This window comes from Carya illinoinensis, chromosome 1 (assembly GCF_018687715.1).
Source record: "Carya illinoinensis cultivar Pawnee chromosome 1, C.illinoinensisPawnee_v1, whole genome shotgun sequence".
In the NCBI taxonomy this organism is placed as follows: domain Eukaryota; kingdom Viridiplantae; phylum Streptophyta; class Magnoliopsida; order Fagales; family Juglandaceae; genus Carya; species Carya illinoinensis.
Genome location: NC_056752.1, coordinates 24,870,262 through 24,877,904, shown reverse-complemented (window position 1 = coordinate 24,877,904; position 7,643 = coordinate 24,870,262). Strand labels below are relative to the sequence as shown.

Genomic DNA, 7,643 nt, shown 5'->3' with positions numbered 1-7,643 from the left:
AGAATTAAATTACGATAAAATGTAAATAGTAATCAGAAAAATATTGTAACAAATATTTACTAAATGAGAAAAGAGGGACCAATTGACCACTCACGAGTGGTCGTGGGTGGGCTGCCGAGGCCACCATCATGGTTACCCTACCGGCCACCACTTTAACTATTTTTTTATTTTTTAATTGACTACCAAAGATAAGAATTGAAGTTATTTTTAAGGTGAGATGGCTCAATTTTACCAAGAATCTCAAAAGAGCTTTCAATCTAAGTAATGCCTGCTCAATAGTTATTCATTATTAATTATAGAATTGTTGTAAGTGCGTACATGAATTTGGTGAAATCTTTTAAAATTTTAATTCATCCATCTATTAATTTTTAAGATTCTTAAATTCATTAAAGCTATTTCTTAATTCCCGCACATATTTCATATTATTTATAAGAATTTTATTACGTACAAATAAAGTCGCATGTTAATATACGTATCAATACTGATTTATTCATATTCAAAATTTAAATTAATACTGATTTCAATAAAAATTTATTTTTTGACTAATCACATTAGATTGATACACATATTAGTGCACAGTTGTACTTACAATTAGATTTTTTTTATAAAAAAATTTTAAAATGAATAATTTTGAACAGCTGAAAAATTAATTTTATATATTATAATCTTTCAATTTTTATTTTTTGGAATGAATGGTACTTCGTTATTGAAATCGATTGGCCCAGAAAGCAAGGTAAGTAAAAAAGAAAAGAAAATGATCTGCATAATTTTTATGGAAAAATTTTATACATTACATTATTATATACTTATTAAATTAATACTTATTAAATTAAAAAAAAAAAAAAAAAAGTAATGCACACTCGGCTGCTGTACATCACTTTCAACGGATGCTATACACCACATTTCCGGCTGCATACACACTCCCCGGACTCACACTTTCAGAATTTGGGAAACGACAGCATTCGAGTGTCCACAGATAAAACCTCTCTTTCGCCATCACTCTCATTCCCATTTTATCAGTCCCTTTTCCGCGCTCAACACTAACAAAAGCTCAAAATTTGGTATTGGATGTTTAAGCCTTTCAGGCCCTGCAAAGCCCCCATAGGCAGTCAGGAATAGAGCTTCTACAGATTGGTTTCTGAATATTTTCTTATTCTCTAAATTGGGTTTTTGACGAATATTTCTTCTTGCTTGCCTGTGTTCTGTGGAGAAGTAGAAGAAAATGATGAACTTCAAGGAGTTTTGGACCAAGAAGACGTTGATAGGTCTTGGGCTGGGACAGCTTCTCTCGTTTTTGATCACTTCCACTGGCTTCACGTCTTCTGAACTCGCCAAAAAAGGTGTAGTTGCTTTCGTATATGTTACATCTGTTATTATTTTCGGTCTTAACCTGAACTTATACTTCTATAATTCTACTGGTTAATCCCCTATTATTCCATTCTGTTCGTAATGACTCAAAGAGTAATCTTCTAATTATTTATTGCAAGTTTGCAACTTACGTAAATGCCTGGAATAATTTTGTTACCTCTGTTGTTACATTTTGAAGTGTGCATTTGTCATTTGTTGTTTCAAATATTCTATAAGTTAACGTTTCTTGGAACATCCGATCAAGAATGGGGATTTTAGTTTTTTTTTTTTTTTTTTTTTTTTTTTTTTTTTTTTTATAATGAAAAAGATGAAGAATTTGTTAAAATTGTATTCCGTTTTTCTGATTTTGAACAAAGAAACCAATAATCCACATTTTATGCTTTGAGGGATTGCATTAAATTCATATGTAAATATGTGTTTAATTTTCTTATACGCGTATGTGTGTGTGTGTGTTTTCACCCCACTATTAAAAAAATAAAAGAAAAAAAAAGGAACAGGCAGAATATATTTAGCATATATATATTTTGTGCGTGTGTGTAGAGAGAGAGAGAGAGAGATTTCATTATTTATACAGGTTTCTGATATATAGTGTAGGATAGCATACTGTTACTCTCTGTTTCTTGGAATTTATTCCTTAATCTTTCGTGGTTTTGTAGGAATTAATGCCCAACTTCACAGTCTTTTCTAAATTATGTGTTCTTGGCAATTATATATGGAAGTATTGTGCTTTACCGGAAGAAAGCACTCAAGGTTATCCTCCATGCTTTTATTTTTTATTTACTTTCATATCTATGTCCGAAACACCTACATTCAAATGATCTCAAATCAGTACGTGTGAAGTTTACACAGCAGACTGATGTGATAAGGAAGTAATATACTCAGTTGGATACGCTTTGCCAGAAAGAGATGTTGAGATGGGTTTTCAAACAAGCACGATGTTTACTGTTGAAATGGTTACATCCATAACTCTGGAAGTCACTCCTAAAAGGACATGGTTTAAATGTAAATCAGAAACCACGGGCCCTTACTTCTAAAGCAACTGTCTACTGGAATCCATGATTAAATAATTTTACATGTGTAGTTATCCAAGCTGTGGCCCTTCGGCTTAGAGAACATGCTTAGTTTAAAAGCATATAAAAACCATCCTGGTGATGATTTCCTAGATGAGTGTAAAAATTACACATATCAAGAATCCTAACCTTCTTTATTAGTTTTGTGTGTCCTCCAATTACAAATTAAAGACACTAGTTGTGATTGCTGGAAGTCATGGTAATGGTTAATGTTATTTGGGCTGGAAGCCTTTATGATTTAAACACCAAATATGGGTTTCATCTTAAAAAGTTATCTTGATTGAACCAGTTCAAAGCAATAAATTATTCTCCTGCAATTGTATTATTACTGGCAGATATACAAATAAAACGATATATGGTTCAATATGCATTACAATATGTAGTATCAGTAAAAGAAACTTGATAAAAGAAAAAACAGCATCAAGCTGCTAAAAAGTAGTAAAAGACTATAACAGTCAGCTTTTTACGTGCTGGTTTTGAAATCTGGTGTCATTATGTTGTTTCAATCTATTTGCTGCATCTCTCTCTCTCTTTTTTTTTTTTTAACTTCATGTGAATCAAACTGTAAAATTTAAAAATGAGACAACAGAATTATTTGTGGAAATCAAGGTCCAGTGATGGGTGATAATGGCTGAAAAGCCTGGGAGAAGAACCTCTTTAATGCCACCCTAACAAGGACACTTCACACTTGGATTGATGATAGCTAAATAGTATGGAATCAGATTTGGAGAGTTTGTGTGAGTATGTGCTTTCTAATGCGAATATTCATGGCTGTAATTGAATTAATTCGTCCGCAAATTTCTATGAAATTACCAAAACTTGAGCCTTGCTTTAGGGGGCAGCATTTTTTTTTTTTTTATAGGTGAAAAGGAGGATAACAAAGGCGATGTGAGGAAGATGATTGTTGAAAATTTCAACGGTTCAAATGAAATAGGGAGTAGCATTTTTTAACACTTAAGGAATTACATAGTCATGACATAACTATTGTAGTTTTCACAATTTCTTTATAGTGGATGAGTAGAAGGAATCTTGATTAACCTGGATGATGAGGAAGTGAACTAGGTTAATAGTATTTGTGCTCATGAGATGTTTTAGGTTGGGGTGAAGAGAAAGGACCAAACAGCTCATTAATTAGTCCTCCTTTCATCATTGTCTCTACTTGTTTTTACTTGTGTCAATATTTAAAGACTAGCACTTCTATCATTTTTTTTTTTCTTTTTATTCATGCAGGCAAAATGGTATTACTACATACCTCTTGGATTGGTAGATGTAGAGGCCAATTTTCTTGGTGAGAATAACTAATATAGTTTCTCTTTACTGGGTGTGTTTAGCCTGATCAGTTGTATGCATGTGTACTGCTCTTTTTTTTTATTTGTTATTTTTTCGTGTGGGATTTAAATTATAATATTTGTTCAATCTGAATGATGTTATTTGTGACCTGAGAAACTGCATTTATCTAGTTCAAATAAACAGAATGTCATTTCTTTCTCTGTAAAGCTCGCCATCTTCTTTTTGGTTTGATATTCTGAATTGGTAGTGTATCCAATCTTCCTTGCAATTCGATTTTTTAGCACATTTCTTGAAGATACTAGAATGGGACGTGATATATAATTTTATGTCGGATAGTGTATGTTAGTTTAACTTGAAGCACATCTCTAGAGAGATAACTACACATTGATATCTACCCAAAGAATCTCCAACCTGGTACAAAAATTGCAATGTAATTCCAACACTTACTCACCAACACTTGCATGGACATCACCCTTTGCCTCAGAAGCTTGGCTACTAATCCATTTTTTTCACGTTTTGGCTTTCTGCGTTATTATTAACCCTGTTTACATCCCCAGTTCAAATAATGGAAGAACATGTGCCAAGTGGACGCGTACTCTAGAAAAAGTAGTTAATCGGGCAATTATTTTTATGATTATGCAGTTATCTTGATGATTTTTCTGTCTTTGCTTTGCTATTACAATTCAGATAGTCAATCAAGAGTATGATCTACAAAGAGACAGTTGTCTGTCACAAATGGACTTATCTAAATAAAGTCTAATGCATGTATTATACTTTTATTTTATACTTCAGGGCAGCAGACTAAGATCAAATTCTTTATCAATACATCAATACAATAAACAGTAGAAGCTTAATTAAAGTTTTACATTTTGAAGTGCTTTAGATTAAATGTGATTGAGATGGAAGGAAAGCTGACAGCCAATGAGAAATCACACCATATGTGGAACTGTATATGAAAATGACAATTAATCTGAATTTTATGGTGCTCAAATAGTTTTTGGGTAGGGATTAAAGGCATGCTATCAACAACAGTAGTGGTCAAGATTTTACTTCTACAAAGGGGGGTGGGTGGAGGGAATAGAATATAAAAAGGAAAAATTAAGTTTCATAGTTTGAGGGTGTTCAGAACCCACAATATTAGTTCATCTTGGTTTTGAATCAATTTTGAAAAGCACAATAACTTAATTTTTAAGTGGTTTGAGTATATATATAGATATATATATATTTTTTGATGTTGGGGAACCTCTCCAAGGCAGGCCCCTTTGGCCCATGCAATTTGGCCCCAACATAGGTTTAGGGCTTAGAAACCCTAGAGGACCTTAGGCACATGCCCAACCCATCACTTAGTGTCACTTGTCATCTACTTGTGACCTACACTAGATGCAATGAACTTGGATGTGATATGGGGAAAATGGGGTGAGAGATTTTAGGGTTTGGTGACCTAAGATGCTCCACATGCCTAAGAAGGGAATGATGAGGCACGTGGGGAAGTGTCGCCTAGGGGAAAGCCAAAAGACAAGGGCATGGCACACTAGAGTTGGATTTTTGGTTTCAAGAAGAAATTGTTAAGTGTCATCCATGCATGATGTAGTGATGAAGATAAGGAAGAGAGGCATTGGGAAGAGGCAAAAACCTAGTCCCTAGGTTTCGGCCACCTTACTTTCCCTCAAGCAAATGACACTTGTCACTTGCATATCAAACCCTTGAAAGAAGGCTACGGGGAAGAGGGAAAGATTTGCTTGGAAAGGGACATACACACCCATTGAGGCTTCTAGAAGAAATTTTGTGAATAAGGAAGATAAGGTGAATAAGGAAGATAAGGATCAATCACACATTACCCAAGACCTTGGTAGAAGAAGTTATCTCCTTTAGAAGATGGAGAGCATTTTGGCAACCATACACACACACACACACTTCACTTTCCATTTGGCAAGCATGCACACGTGTAGTGGTTTGAGGATGATTTGGGTTTAAAGAATGACTCTATTGCCACTAGATTCAATGAACCTAGACACATGGAGAAGGCCATAAGAGGAATAGGGTTTTGGTTTTGAGGAGGCACACATCACTTGTTCAAAAAGCCATGTTTGATTTCCAACACAACCCATCATGAGGAAGGGGAAGTGGCACACGGCTAGGATGCCAGGTGGCATCCATGCAACAAGGTTTCAGTTTTTCAAGGAGGGGATACATGCCTATATAAGGGGAGGAGCCGAATGTGTAGAATCCCTTGGTCATTTTGTAAGTTTTTCCTTGAGTCACTAGGCTAACTACCCTCTCTCACTTTCCACTACTTTCTCTCCACCCAAACACCACCCATACCACTACCACCTTCTTCCAATCACCATTCTAAGTACACTAAGGAGTAGAGACACCATCCAAGGAAGAGGGCCACCCAAGGTAAGAACCATCCACTCATTTCTCACACACACACACGACCAAAGAGAGAAAAAGGGTTTTGGATTGATGAATCTTTTTGCATAAACATGTGCACAAACACACACACACCCTAGGGAAGGTTAGGGTTCTCTTCAAAGAAATGGAGACGCGAACCACCACTTGCCTTAAGCACATAGGTATGATACCTTTGAGAGGAAGGAACGCCACGGCCTTAACACTTGCCCAAGCTAGAGTTTTGTTTCCACATGAGTTTTGGATTTGAGAAGGAGAGTCCAAATACTAGAGAGCATTTCTTGTCTTGGAAATAAGTTTCATGAGCCAAGAACACAACACACACTCACACACAAGAATTAGAGTTTCGGATGACCACATGTTTAATGGATCTTGATATGCATTTTTTAGCTTGCTCATTTTAATCGTTGGATTTTTGTAAGTAGAACTTTAACCTACTTTTGGATAATATGTGTATATGATGTGTGAACTTGCATTGCTTGTTATTTGATTGGATGAAATATCTTATTATGTTATGTATTCGGTTTCATTTAAATATATGTTGCCATGTTATTTGTTGAACACTATCATGATGTTTGCGATTTGGTTTTACCATGGATATGTCTTATAATGCTATATCTTATGTTCATATCTACATGTTTATGTTCCTATGTTGGTTAATGGTGCATTGCCGAATATGCTAGAAGTTCTAAGTGCATGATATTGTTGAATAATAGTACATACAAGCACTTGTATGTTTTGACCATGCATGGTATTTGATGTGGTGCAATTTTTTTGTTCCCAAAACATCAAGATAAGGTGTGTGTGTATAAGAGAGAGTTTAATTGAGTGGTTGGATGAATGACCCTTGGATGGAAGGGTGGCTGCTAAAAAAGAGGAGGAAAAAGGGTTGCACAACAGATGATTTTTTGTTGTTGTTTTGGCTGAGTGGGTGGGGGAGGTTTGACTTGACATCAAGCCACTAATTGGGGCCAATCATAAGGTGGCATGACAGCCATGGTATGACCTTGCAAGGAGGAGGCTTTCTCAAGAAGCGTAGGCCAAAACGGGGTTTTAGTTTGGCCAAAGATGGGCTTAATTGAATGGGCTCAATTGGGGGTTTCAATGGGGTTTAGTTAGGGTTTTGGCTAGAGTTAAGTACAAATTTTTCTTGGTCAAATTTAATTACCAAGATGTAATGGAGTGGTTAAAGGTGTAAGAGTATTTAATTGGATGGTTAATTTCATGTGGAAGTGATATAACCAAGTGAGAAATCACTTAATAAAAACAAAGTGGTTTAGGGCTTCGGTTTCCTCCAAGGATTTATTCAATTGGCTTACAATGATTTGAGTTTCATTAGGGTTGAAACCTTCTTTTGGTTGACCAAATAGTATTTAGTTGGATGGAATAGTATTTGGTGTAAGAGGCATGATCACATGGCTTGATTTACACTCCAACACTTACACATTTGTCCCCCCTCTCTTTTCCTCTCCAAAAAGTCTCTTCTAGAACATGACTTTTCCT

The 7,643-nt window shown here is 35.3% G+C and overlaps 1 long non-coding RNA gene across 1 annotated transcript; it reads left to right on the top strand.

Annotated features, from left to right (window-relative positions):
• The first annotated feature begins 893 nt into the window (after positions 1-893).
• On the top strand, positions 894-3,961 carry LOC122313877. Its single transcript, XR_006243535.1, has 3 exons — positions 894-1,340; positions 2,025-2,118; positions 3,669-3,961. It is a non-coding gene; the product is annotated as an uncharacterized LOC122313877 (long non-coding RNA).
• The last annotated feature ends 3,682 nt before the right edge of the window (positions 3,962-7,643 follow it).